This window comes from Bombus flavifrons, chromosome 9 (assembly GCF_040668555.2).
Source record: "Bombus flavifrons isolate JBK064 chromosome 9, iyBomFlav1_principal, whole genome shotgun sequence".
Lineage (NCBI taxonomy): Eukaryota > Metazoa > Arthropoda > Insecta > Hymenoptera > Apidae > Bombus > Bombus flavifrons.
This window is the reverse complement of record NC_138450.1, coordinates 11,308,600-11,323,156: the sequence shown is the minus strand read 5'-3', so window position 1 is coordinate 11,323,156 and position 14,557 is coordinate 11,308,600. Positions and strand designations below refer to the sequence as shown.

Here is a 14,557-nt window from a genome sequence, read left to right as displayed (position 1 = left end):
TATCTTGAACGTCAAACATTCAATGGGATTAGGGAATAAATAATGCACGAAACGCAACGATGACATCTTAACCGAATTTCAACGATACATTCTGACAAAAGAATCTTACTTGGCGCACGTTGTATAGATTTTTCATCGCTAAAGCTTTATTGAAAACTTTTCATCGCGAAGAATTGCGATTGTATCGCCACCACAAGTTATATATATATATATATATATATACGTATATCAGTTTAACAGTCTTTAAAATAATGAAACGTTGAGTAGAATTACTCGTAGAACTCGCTGTCTGGCGGAAGTTTACCGTTCGTCGTCGAGAGAACTTATGTATATAGAATAGAATAGAAATCCAGGCACGTAAGGAACATTGGGTCTGCGTTATTAAATTATACGACACTCTTGTGTCGGAAAATGTGGCGTATTTTACTTTATACACCAAGTAAAATAAAATACAGTCACGCGTTAATTTTTCTTTAGTAGAGCTCTCTCGAGCGTTGGATTGTTCGGTTGCTTGTTATCGTAGGACATGGTATTTCCTTTGTTTGTCATTATCCGTGTAACGCTGTTAAAATGATAAAACGTAAAATCCGTCGAGTTATATTTTAAATCTCGATTCATTCGAGGTGAATTGAAACTGGTGTATTCAAGACTGCGAAAACGAATATCATTTAAAATCGTTTAAAATTCCATCATTACTACCATTGCATCGTTCGATGGATTACAGCGAAAGCGATCAATTCAGCAAGATCGAATCGTTATGGATTACGTACGCCTTGGGAAGAAATTGATATAAACGTTCTATGTACCTAGTTATCTCCGGCTGCACAGCTATGGCGTCGAAGTTGTCTCGTCTATCTCTGCGTCGTTGTAATTTGTGGTATAAAGTTTACTGTTCGTGTAATTGCGGTGTCATAATGTCGAAGGAGGTAACTAGCGGTGCAAAGCCGCCGATGCAGTAACTCGAGTGTTGGAGGGACTGCATTTCGAAGCTAATTATGGTCCAAAAATTCGCCTTTTTCTAATTAAAAACAATCCTTTAAGATTTTAGACTTGGTAATAATTTTCTAAGGCGAATTTTCGATCGTTGACGGGAAAATTGTACATTTATTTTGCCAGGAGGAGATGTAGAACAGAAATCGAAAGATACGGAATCGATGGAGCAAAATCAATTAAGCAAGTTTGTACGTACAATGAATTTTGGACTATGTCCGATAGAAGCTCTTACCACTTATCGTTCGACGAAATCGTGAGCCGTACTTCGAACAAGCATCATTCTTCGCATGTGTTGCAACTTGTGTTTTTCGTTCGTCGGAGCAAATTCCGTATGAAACTTTTATACATGTAACGTCTTATTGGCTTTCCAAATACAACCGAATATTTCTTGCATTTGATTCTAGAAACGTAAAATTATCGCTACTATGAAAGGGAAGAGAAGAATGCACAAATAAAGTAATCAGGACGAACGAAAGAAAAGAGATAAGCGTAGGTTTGTGATGTATAGTAATTTAGATGTAGCAAAAAGAAAGCAACAGCATTGAATTAAAACAAGAACGTTTCTTATCTACGAGAAAGCGTGTCCGCGCGTTGTACGATAGTTATGATCCGATTAATTTCACTGAAACTAGCAACGCCTATGCAGATTCGGTTGCACTCTGTACAAGAGATTCAATTAGTCTCTGATTACGGATATAAATGCATTTACGAGGCAGCAACGAAACGCGTGTCGTATTTAAGACCATTGTAAAGAGAATAGAATGCAGTAGTAGTAAACTAAATTCATTTGAAAAGCCCCGCTCCAGTATATCTGCTACGATTAGAAATGGAATTTTGAAATACGAGCATCGTAAATGCTACTATTTCACGAACAGTCAAATAGCTTAACGCATATATTTTCTGACGCAATGATTGGTCGATGGATCGGAAGAGGCAAATGGATCGTGAAAGCAATGAAATTGCAAAGGGAATGAAATTCTTTCGACCTACAGACATTGTTCTCGATTGAGTTTCGAATGGGCACAAAAATTTATGTGACGATATACGTGTATGCAAAACGGCATGCGAGGATGAAATCCGATGGTCTTCAATAGATTATCGGATGGTATGCGTCGTCCTCGAAGGACATTGAACAAAAGTGTACAAAGAAAAATAAAAGGTTATAACGACACAGACACGATTTGCAAGCGTATACCGAGGTTCACACGAGTTACCCCTAATCACGTTGTTTTAGTTTACGCGTGTCGTGGTGCACGGTAACTTTGTACGTACGTACGACAGATTTGCTGGAAATCCGAAACACAGACCGACCACGAACGACGAGAAACGAACTTCCGATCGGAGAGGTAACAGACACGCGAAAATTAGACAATTCAGCGAAGACGCTTTGGATGCCGTACGATGACACGCGAATCGTAAACGATTGATCGATGCACCCGGAAGCGCCAGATAGTGAAAGGGTAGAGGTATGTAGGTGTGTCGACGTTTTGGCGCGAGGACAGTCGTAATTGCTCCGCGACGAGAACACGAAACCGTGCGTTTCAAGTTCGGCCGACGACTGACGAACGTACCTGGGCACGACGCCTGCGCCCGTTCGTGGCCAACACACCTCGACGCGTTACGACCGTGCCGCGCGCATCACGCTTTGCCGATGCATCCAGATTACTGTCTACCATATCGCTGCACAAGGATTCCCTTGCATGGAAATGCAAATCCTGCAACAGGAGAAACAGTTTAACACTGTGGCTTCGTAACATCGTCATTGCTTTTACCACAAGTGTTACCATCGGTACCGCTATCGTCACCATGATTATTCGGTTTGCTTCTTCATCATACCTGAGGTGTGATAGATTCGTTCTCTTCGTTATATCGTAAAATCGTGTCTGCTTGTATCAAGAAGAACGTGTGATAGATGTTTGAACCATCAATTAGAGAAAAGGAGTTGGTGCCACGATCGGGGAAGTTTCATCGGAAGTTACCAAACGAAATTACAAGATGAGTGAAACGTCGAGCGGGTAAGACGAACGACCATGGTCGATGTTTGGTTTGATCGTTGTTTGAGATTAAAATTAAGTCGTGGTTCGTTTCGAGCTAACAAGGCCACGGTCCTTAATTGCGATGAAATAGTCCGAAACACGATAAAAATCCTTACCCGATCTTTTAGCCTCCTTTCGTTGATTGTTATCGTTTGTCAGCGATTAATAATATCCAAGTTCAATCAGTCGTCGTTAGTAATTTCACGGTATTCAACTTGAATGTCTTCGAATGGATACGATGTAGATACGACGTGCCTACGGTGATGGAAGAAAAATCAAAACGAAGAGCACGGACGAACGAAATATAGAAGATAAAATACAGAGGAAACGCGGCATATCCATTAATAAAGAACGCAAATGGAGATGGAAAAGGCGACTGGGCAAAGATACATATTCCTTTTCTTAGTCTTATTTGGTGTTCCTTCCTGTTGGATCCGCGCGTGACAGATTGGCAGTGGAAATGACGGGTCAGCGTTTTCCGCCAGGTGTGGAAACGCAAAGAGAGAAGTTACCGGATTAAGCGGTTCGCTCCTCGTCCGACCGTAATAAGAGTCAGCATCTTTTTCTCAGCAATATTTCACGTCGTTACACACCATTTATTCGCAATTAAGATTCGGAAATTTCTGTAGGATGCAGTTTATCGAGAACATACCGTCTTTCCCATTTTCACCAACTCCGAACGTCTTACGTTTGCGGCCTGTCGACGCCTACCTATCGCACCCCCATTTTCGGCCTCGCTTATTATTCTGCTCGTTCTCTACGGATAATGTTTCCAACGCGCCAGCGAATTGCTGTCGGAATTTTACGTCTTACGATTCCACGTTTTTCGCTTTCGACGTCTCGCTTACGGTGATCGTTATTTTCAACGAGCAGCCATTTTTTTTACAACTTTCGCAGTTATTGATTTATGCGTATACCTACACACTTTATTTATTTCATCGGCATTGCGGTTGTACATAGATAAGCATCGCGAGAAAACATATAACAATTAACGAATTTGTAAAAAGTGAAACGTCATTGAAGCACGCAATCGATATCCTGTCAAACACTGATTTTTACATGGACGCTTTGACGTACACATATTACGCGAAAATGATAAAAAGTTAATTTAATCTTTGTTTAATTTAGTACAATTACTTAGATTAACGGGATAAACTGTTTTACGCAAGCATTATGAGTAGCAATCGCGCGGGTGAAGCAATATAACACGAATAAGATTAAACAAAGAGCAGAATAGCCAGGCAAAGTAACTTAATAGTAGAAACACAGTTGATAAAAGACTGTAAACGAATTAGCTTTTCGAACGTTTACTCTCAATAATAGGTACACTATTAACTTCGTTACGAAGTTCGTACTACTTTTACGCTGTAGTGAAACAACGTATTAAAAGTAATAATCGCTTTACGTTAAAGTGGTAGATCTCGCTAGCGACGAAAATGATTTGCAAAGTTTAATCTACGTGTGGCGTATTTTGTTACTTGATAACAAACTTACAGAGAAACTCGAACGTTATTAAAATGATAGCTTTTCTGTTTATCGTAAAAACGTTATAAGCTAATTCGTTTAACGTGAGTGAAAATCCACGTTTGCGCGCATGTTCGATAAAAGAACGTTTTATGTACCTTCCGATTTACGTTTGTCGTTTCGCTGCTTCTTGCCATCTTGAGTCGATGATGCGGTTATGAAAATGCGTTCGTTACTCCTAAGTACTCACTGGAACGATTGAAAGTGTGGAGTCTCCTCAGTCGTAACTTCTGCCCGACGTGTGTGCTGGCGAACTGAAGTTTTGCAACTCGTCGCATGCATTTGCAGGACTCGCGCGCATTATCGAAAGTACATTTCGTTGATCGTCTCCAGGAATGTAGATCACGTTCTATCAACGTTACGATTGAATCGCAGGCAGCCAAGTTGCTACATTGAAACGCCTTCTAAGGAAATTGTATGCCTCGCGATGTTTTTCGAACCCTCTTTTTCGAAACGAGAGAAACACAATACGATCTTCCTGGAAGCTTGGAAATCTGTAGAGCAGCCATTTCAACGATCGAATCGCTTAGACGTTAAGTATCGGAGGAGGATTTTTGTAATCTCGAGGCAAACGTCGAAATCTTGTTAGAGAAGTATACGTAGTTTCTTCGATTGTTTTTCGATGTCTTCCAACGTATGGGAATTGGACGTTCAAGGTTACACGAAAGCTCGTAAATTTCTTACGAGATTGATCGTGCCTGGAAGTATTTATTAGCTAACGAATAAATTGGAAATCATCGATAACTCGATATTGCTGCTGATGCGGTGACATATGTACGTTTCAACGTGCGCGTAACAGGTCCTTCTTTTATCTTCCCGTTCGAATACGATTCCTCTTGCAGACAGTTATAAATTAACAGTCGTGCCAGTCGGCAATTGTCGACCAACCAAACTTACGCCTCTCTGATCGCATCTAGTAGTATATACGTGTCTGTATGTATACGTACATGTACCTACATATTTCTTCTGGTTACAGAAACGGTGATATATAATCGTATCGATCGATGCTGACAGGATCGTCTGTGTTAGTTTATGCCGTTGTTTGCGCGTCGAGTATCCCTTGTAATTTGATTAAATCCTCTGGATTGTCTACAACCGTTTAACAAGGGAAGGGCAAATATCGTGATGGAAAATATCATTGTGTCGGTTATCGGTTTAACGCGACTAATCCTTTTCGATTTGGTCGATCGTCATTCTTGATGAAGACGATACCTCTTTAAACGATGCCTGAAATCGTGTAACAATTGATCAATGAATATTTAACGAATTTTCATTATTATCGCTACACTTATTTCCCATGGTTACTTACGACGAAATTGTCATACTACGGCAAAGGAAAAGTGGTCCGTTTCAGTCATTTGTTAACAAACCGCTTCTCGACGAACCTTTCGAACAACCTCTTTCGAGCATAAAGACAAGAGTTTAAAAGAAAATGAAGAAAGGAATAGAGAAACGAATCCTAAGCGACTCGTTTAAAGTACGCCTTTTGGTCCGGATAGTCGTTCCAAAGGTGAATTTCTTTGGTTACTCTACGAATGAAGAATGCGGGTGAATAACGAAGTTGTTCCACCGATGAAATGTACCGAAAGGTCCCGTATTGGAAATCCTGATAAAAGGAGAAACCGAAAGGACTAAATGTCGTATTGGCAAAGAAAATGAAAATCGCAAATGATCTTTCCGTCTTGCGTGTTTTTGGTAAACCGATTGATACGAGTACAATATTGTTCGATGCTTAGATCGTGAAGTCATAAAACTGCTCGATTCTCTTTTCATATTTTCGTACGAAGGTAGTTTCTCGTTGGCGAAGAGAAAACCAACCTTGGAGGCGTAAAGTTTTTCGGTCGAGCGAAGAAACTGTGAATTGGACGCGAGAGAGCGAACTTGGCTAACGAACGAAAAGATCCAAGTATACATGGGTTGATCGTGAAACTTTCTGCGGGTTTGTGAAACGTGAAATTCCACTGGGATCGTGCGTTTTCTTAAGTTTCCAAAGAATACACACACTGCAAACTTGTAAAAGTATTTGCGTCGATATTGTGCGTACGACAACGATACGAAATATTACCATAGATACGATGGCAGGAACGAACGTTAATCGTGATAAATTATGTGTCACAAGTGTCTCGGAACAGTTCATCGAGATATACCGCTGACTCCAGTTTTGTCTATGAAAAACTGCTCTCTCGTGGGAGACGATGCATCTTCGCGGCATAAGAACGCCCCTTGAGAACCGATGCAATTCAAGGATTAAACGTATGTGTACGAATGTAGACTGTAGATGGATGACGGTGGAAGATGATCGCGTTGGAAGACGACAGATGTTGCACAATGGCGTTTTTTACGATGAAAATTATTATACGTACATACACAGATAGATAATCGTAATCGTCATGCGGAGACTATCTATTCGAAGAGTCGCATCCCGTGTTTCCATTCTTCGCAGTTAACTCTCGTTTTCGATACCAAATCACCCTTGCTCCAACTCCGTGTCAACTGCTTTATCAAATTATCACCAACGTATCCGACTTCTCAACTTTTCACTCGATTCTTTTTCTAAGAATCCTGTAAATATCGTGACACTGGATGCCTTTTTATATCTGACGATCGTTGAGTCTCCTTGTTTGATTTTTTCCGTTTCTGTTCTGTCGTCGGTTCGTTCGCAACTTTCTCATCTTTCCTTCTGTGTTTCCGTTTCTCGAAATTTCTACGCTGTTTTCTATCGGGATTTCATCGCGATTTGTACGCAAGAGAAGAATCGCCTCGCGCCTTTAGCAAATGCCAGCTTAGCAATTTCGGAAATGCTTCTTCGCGCGAACCTCTTGGCTGACTTGCATCTACCACGCGTACTTACAAACGTGTCACGTAGAGAAAGGTAGGCGAAGCTCGAGATTCGAGCCGAAAATTTTGAGAAAAAAGGTCCCCCAGACACATGGCTCGCCAGGTAGAAGAATTATAAAAGTAGTTTTGAAATTACAGTCATTTGTTTGATAGGAACTAGGACCGTGCGTCGTGCATTGCTCTAATATGCGGCGGTATACTGAGTTGCGCATATTGCGCGGATAAATTCTGCACCATCGCCACATGCGTGAAACCTATGAATGACCTACGTATAGACGTATTGCATGTCAATTAGCGATGCAGTTGGTGAATTATCGTTGTTATTGTTAGCTTATTTGCGCTAGTTAACGATAACAATTATATTTGCTTAAGTTGCGTAAAATAGTCGGCAATGACAAGGCTCGTCGCGTTTCTATTAGCATAAAATGTGATTCTAATCCCGAGATCTCCTTTGACCGTTGCGTTCCAGCCTCATCCTCTCATGGTTCGCGCTCGGCTGTTTACGCCCAAGTTCCCTGCAAAGCAAATCCCGTACCCTTTGTTGTGGAAATTAATTTTTTGTTAGCCGATCGATAGAGCTTCTCTCTGCGGCGAGTTGCTAATTGGACAGTTGTTCGATGGGAACGTTGAATGTCGAAGCGAACTCGAACAATCTGTCAATACCTGCGATGCTTCCTATCGATTCTATTCTTACACCTCACAGTCTTTTATTCTGTTAAGTTTTTATTTCATTAACAGAATTTTCGTATAACACTTTTCAGGAAATAGAATATCTCGAATAAGACATTTTAACAAGCGTGAAGTTAAATATCCGTTGACCGATTTGCCTTATTTTTTTCTTCATACTTACTGACTCTGCGCGATTGTAAATGATATCTATCGTATAATTTGTGTACGATTTTGAAGAGGGGCTGAATCAAGGTAAAAGTATATATCACGTAGCTGCAATTAAAGTTTCCAGCTCTTACGTTTTCAGGCTTCTGTTAATTCCATAAGTATTTCTTTCACGTGCCAGATTTCTTGATCTCGGATATCGGAAACTTATAACTTTTCTTCATATCGGAAGGGAGACAATGAAGTATACTTTTTTTATACGCAATATTAAGCTTATATATCGGTTAGAGCAGAAGCGAACGTAGAAGAGCGAGGGTCGAAAGAGAAAGATTGTCTGGCCGGAAGCGTTGGAACCAGTGGAACAATAAATTCAAATCGATAATCGGAAGACCGGCACGGCGAATGGTGCGAAATAAGCGTATCGTAAAATTACGAGTTGTCCGGTTGCGGGGTGACTAGATTCATATTACATAGCAGCAAGAGCCAGCACCGGCTTTCATCGCGCAGTAGCAATAAAATGGAGTCGCGTTCTAATATTTCTCTGACGCCGTTGTCGGCGTGGCGACGTTTTTCTCCTCAAAATTTATATCTGCGGGTTCCAAGCGGTTCTGCAGGACCACGACAAAACGAACTTACGAAAACTCGTCACAAAGAAGAGCTAGCGAAAAAATCGGAACAATGGCTGGTCAAACAGGATAGGCGGAGTCGGAGTTGGAAAACGTTAAGCGGTGAGAAGTGGAAAAGAAGAATAAAGGAAAGAAACAGTCCGCGTTAATGATGCTTTTTATGGCGACAAACGAGCGTGGACGATAAATGCTGAAAGGTAGAGGATACCACGCCGGAACGTGTGACGGTTGGTGGAGGAGTTAGAAATAGGAAAGTCGGACGATGAATAATCAGTTTTCCTGATGAACTAACTCGTGAAATAGATATTTTTAATCTTGTATTTTTCTTTCTCCGAAAGTTGATGTATCAAGTTCATTAGACCTTTTGCTGCCATCGGGCCTATCCTCGGCCTCGTTTGTTTTATATGTTACCTACGTATTAAATCGGCCGTGCAATTTTTCGCGTATACTATGCGTATTTGGGGCTGACAGCAGAAGGTGAAACACCAGGTGGAAATTTAATGAATAATTTATATAATAGTTTATATTTTCGAATGGTCGTCATATTTCTTAACATTGAACGTTCGGTGTTTTAACGACTTATTTCCCCCTTTGATTTTCGTTTCTGATTCTTACGCGTTGAAACGACGATTAACGAGATATATCCTACATCAACGAGACGCGTTCGTTTTCCACGGATTTCTATTTCTTTTTTGCAATTACGTATATGGAAAAGATTTGTCTCTTTTCACGCGTTCCACGTGCATCGTTTCCTCGTATTACTTTCATAGCGTTAAATCGTTATTGAAGTTAAAAAGTTCAAAGGGAAAAACGAGTTGCTGACAAATTGGATCGAATTACGCAGGCGCGATTTTTCGAAGCGCGTATTCTCGTAATGAGAAGTTGCGGTCGAAAGCGGAATCGCGCAACGTTGACTGATCGTACGAAGAATATATGAGGACTGTGCTTTGCCAGTAACACGAATCATCCAGTTATACGATTCCTCGCCGTTTCCTCGGTCGAGCTATTCCCTTCTTTTCTCCTTCTTTCCCTCTTTTTTCCTCCTTCTTTACTCTGTGTATCTAGCTTTGTCAGGTCGGTTGTTTCGCAACTAGAAAATTCCTAAGGACGTAGCTGCTGGATCACGCGCGCTCCACAGACGTTCTTCCTTGGCATCGTGAGAAACAGATTCCATTCCGATTCATGCAAATCGTCGCACGTGCTTCGCAGCGACGTAACGACTTGTAAATTTAGCATGCACCCCAATACGAAGCTTTTCACCTCACCTTAAGGTCCCTCCTCTGACTTTTATTCAGAAAACGTTTGCGCTTTATGCATCGTTAATGTCGCGCAGTTTCTTATCCATCCATGGGGAATTCTTTGTTATTTTCGTGTATCTTGTTTTCGTGTATCTTGTTTTCGTGTATACATACCAACTTTTTACCATGTATTTTCGTATTTATTCTTCTCATCCTTCTCTCGGAGTCGTTTATCGTAAAAGGACGAGAGGCACGACGAAATCTGGTAGCTCGGTTTTTGTTCCAACTTCCTGTGTTGCTCTCAGGATGAATCGCTACCGTAAAAGTTACTCTATATTCTATATATATTCTTCTTTCGTACCGGTTCTTTCGTTGGGCGCGAAACAATATATCTGATAACGTTGATACAGATCCTGTCGAATGGATCCGACACTAGCGGCGTGTATCCACTGAACTCGATTCGACGCTTCTCTCAAAGCCACAGTGTCTCTTTCGATTCTCTGGCCATCGCGTCAGATTTCACTCGTTTATTCCTTGAATAGTTCGTTTTCTTTTCTTCGTTCTTCCATTTCTATTCTACCCGTCTTTTTCTCTCTCTTCCGTCGAGCATTGTACAGCCTTTTACCGACTCTTGTCGCAACGATAACAGATACATACATAGCAGGTAAAAATTCGTGCTCCACACAAGCCCTTCTCTTGCATCCTTGGTCGTGCCTTTGCCAGTTGTCGGCGAGATTACCCTATTCTGGAAAGAACGTCGCGTTGCGCCGTTCCGAGGAAGAATCGCTTCGTTACGTTCATCTCGACCGTTTTCAGACATTTGCGGACACAACTTTCGTCAACGGCAGTCATTTTGTAGGAAAATATCTTGCTCATCGGGTATAATTTTGGCATCGGGTATCGTATAAATTTTACCTAAAATATAGATTTGGTAAGCGTATCGATCTTAACGCGGTGTCTGTTGGCGTACGTTATCGAAGTTAGATAGCAGGTAGATCGGAGTATGATCGTGAAAACATGAAATAAAGATCCCACATCAGAACTGGATAGGTCGGGTCGACGGGGTAGGACTGTATTTGAGAGCGAAGCATATTTTCAACGTTGACTTTTATTCGGTTCACGTACCGACTTACTCTATCTTCAACATCAACGAATCTTCCTTCTTCCTCCCTAGACGATTCTGCGATCAATATTTTCTTCTTTGTCTAAACTGCGTCCTCATTTTTCTTGCGAACCATCTAGTCTCAAACGAACCCACGTTTTCGCTGTTAATCCTTCTCCCTTTTCGTCTTTTAGCTCCTTTTTAATTCTCTTGCTAGCTCGAATTGTCGTCAGAATTTTTAACTAGCTTCTTCTTTCTTCTCTTGTATTTCCTTGGTTATAAACTGTCGAGTCGTTCGATCTTCTTATTACGAGCTAGACGGTCATTTGACTTCATTTGACAGGCTGTTTCTGCTGATTCTTTGTAGCAACCATCGATTTCGTCACATTGCACGATTTCGTAGAAAGACGGTACTGTTGATTGGAGACATAGACTGTTGATTCACGTACATATACAGGATGGTTGGTAACTGGTGGTACAAGCGGAAAGGGGGTGATTCTACGCGAAAAAAGAAGTCGAAAATATAGAATAAAATTTTTGTTTTTTTTTTTTTAAATTTTTCCATCGAGACAACGATCTACAGTGAAATCTGTTATAACGAGACGTGATAAAGTGCACGCGTACCGAGCGAAAATTCAAAGTCGATTTTCTCGAAAACAAAGCCTGAAACGAAAAATTTTTATTCTATATTTTCGACTTCTTTTTTCGCGTAGAATCACCCCCTTTCCGCTTGTACCACCAGTTACCAACCACCCTATATATGTGTATGTATGTATTCGTTGACTTTCTAATCATACTCGCGATTTTTCTGCGTTAGAGAAAAGAGTAGTTTTATCCTACGAGACACCTGTATTCTTGGTAAGATGAACAGCATGTTAGAAGAGCGAATAAACTTGTAAAGCTGTGCTCGTTGCAAAGGCGCGGGTGTTTACGATACAAGAACCGTCGAGTCGTCGAGCAATCGTTGCATCTCTTGTAAATAGAATTTCACGGTTACATGACTCGACTGCGCAGGACCGCTAACCTACCATTCGATTGACAGCGCAGTACAAACGAACGTTAGCTTACGACAGATCGAAGAAATCGTTGCTTGTCTGCTGAGAGAAATACTTTCTCAGAAGTTTTTAATTACGGGGAAGTCCTCGCGGATCGCCGTTACGGCATTTTCGTCCCTCAGCTGAAAATTCAACCGGTTTACAAATTCTCTACTTTCCCCTCTTCCTCTGCTCCTTGGTCTTAATAACTTTTATAAGTTTCACCGTTCATCGTTCTCTGTACCGCTCGATTATTAATCTCGTTTGAATTTCCTACCTCCTTCTGGCAATATTCGAGGGTCGATTACCACTACCAGTGGTACAAAGTTTCCGTTGAAATAAAAACTGTCGTTTACCATTGCGCCATCGTGTCTTAAATTTAGTAAGTAGGCGATCAAAAGTTTTTATCAAAAAAAATGCAATATCCTGTCGAGGGTTAAACGCCACATTAACGGAACTATAAGGAAACTCGGCCGTGGTAACGCGACGCGTAGGAAGCTACGAATAAAGTTGCAAAGTATGATTTCGCAGTTTCGTCTCCGTTCCTCTGTTTCGGATTCTCTGGGAACAGATTTCAGGTTTGCCTTCGCTCTGGTTGCTGCGTCAGATTACGCTTGAATCTAAATCGTAGCTGAACAGCGAGAAATCCTTGACGCAAAGGAGCGGCTACACTCGCTACAGTCTCGTTGCATGCATTTATATGTAGTATAAATGAATATATATTAGAATAGAAGTTGGTACCCGTTAATATTAACCGGGAACGTCGATAGTCTATAAATTTGGTCGCACAAAACAGCAAACGTGATGCAAAAGAACGGTCGCCGATGAAAGCGAGAACCGAAAAAAGAAACTGGAAACTGATGCCAAGCACGTCATAAAAAGGAGCTCGCGTTACCTCGGCTAATTAATGCCCGATGACGTACAACCTTGATAAATTGCCATCCTGATTCATTTCCTCTTTCTTCCTCTTACCACGTTGTTCGTCGTCGAAAATCTAAGGCAAACGAAATGCTCGTTCATTTTTCGTCGAAATAGTTAACACGCCGCTGCAACGTTATTTTATATCGAAGTAACTTTATCAATTATACGAATAATTTCATTCGTAGTCTATCTATATTGCAGTTCAGAGTTTGTCAAAAGCAATCTTGTACAAAAAAAAAAAAAAAAAGGAAAAAAAAAGGAGAAAAATGAAACAATATCTGGATGGGGATAACGCAAGCTTTTCATTCATTGTATCAACGTTTTTGGAGCTTGAACAATCGTCAGTTTTGCAACAAAACTGACGATTGGGAATGACTGACGCGAGATAACGAACCGAGCAAGGCTAGTCGCCCAGATATCGCGAACTTTTATTAAACTATTTGTTGAACAACAAAAGCATTGTTAGGTGTCATTGTGAATACGTACAATGCACAGGCGACCACCTTTCGCAAGTATAGAAAAAGAAAAGTAACAGGGATAGTACGGTGTGTTCGTTTGAATTTTATCGGCGAAATTCTCAGCGCGCATAAACTCGTAAGATAAATTCTGCGATTTTACTTTCTGTTTCTCTTCCTCTCTGATGCGTTATCGTTCCCTTTGGCTAAAAATACTCGCTGCGAAAAAGAAAGGCTCGACTCGGAGCTGAATCGTCGATGAACGCGAAATGAAATTGAATTGGCATGAGTGTAAATCAAGCAATCGCGCTAACAAGTCAAACGCAGTAGTACGAGTAAATGGAAAGGCAGACAGCTAGCTGCAGGAAGGAACATTCGGAAGATACGAGACGGTGGTGGTTGGGGCGAAGGATTCTGTGATTTAGTCGTGGAAAGGTTCGGTCTCTTGGACGGTTTACAAGCCGTTTCCGTATATCGAGGTCGATCCAATTAGAATTTATGCAGCCAGGTCAGCCGAAAGTGGTCGATGCATATGCATCGAATGTAACGCGTTTGCTTAGATTCCGAGGATCATGCTAGGACCTTCCGACGCCGCGGTTCGTAGACCCTTCCGTCATAACGGAACAATTTCGACCCAGCTCGAATCTTAGTAGTTTCTCTTGTGTTGCCTGAATGTGTTCTCTTTGTCTTCGCATCAGCCCATCATAGTCGTAATGAATGCTGATTAATTGATTCTCGTCCAATTTCTCCGTTGTTCTATCGATTGATCAGAGTGGATCAAGCAACTCCGAAATCGAGCAACGAGGTGAGCAACAATTTCACGAACATAGACGTATGTACGTAACGTGATTCCGGAATCGATGAGGCTAACGTTCCGGTAGGTTTATCGTTACGCAGTCGAGTCGTGATCTGTTGCAGCAAAATTTTTACTACGCGTACTTACGTCTTTCGGATGA

The 14,557-nt window shown here is 41.2% G+C and overlaps 1 protein-coding gene across 7 annotated transcripts in view; it reads right to left on the bottom strand.

Moving 5' to 3' along the window:
• The window catches only part of LOC138183171 (opioid-binding protein/cell adhesion molecule), a 35,896-nt gene extending 33,357 nt beyond the window's left edge, over window positions 1–2,539 (bottom strand). The window contains exons 1-2 of one of the 7 annotated variants that reach the window (XM_069119774.1): window positions 2,172–2,539; window positions 1,226–1,393 (exon numbers count right to left, since the gene is read on the bottom strand). The gene's annotated coding sequence lies outside the window, so the exon portion shown is untranslated. Of the gene's footprint in view, window positions 1–806; window positions 828–1,225; window positions 1,414–2,171 lie in introns of those variants that run through there. The other 6 variants (XM_069119775.1, XM_069119776.1, XM_069119780.1 and 3 more) reach the window with 6 other exon arrangements.
• Between the last annotated feature and the right edge of the window lie 12,018 nt (window positions 2,540–14,557).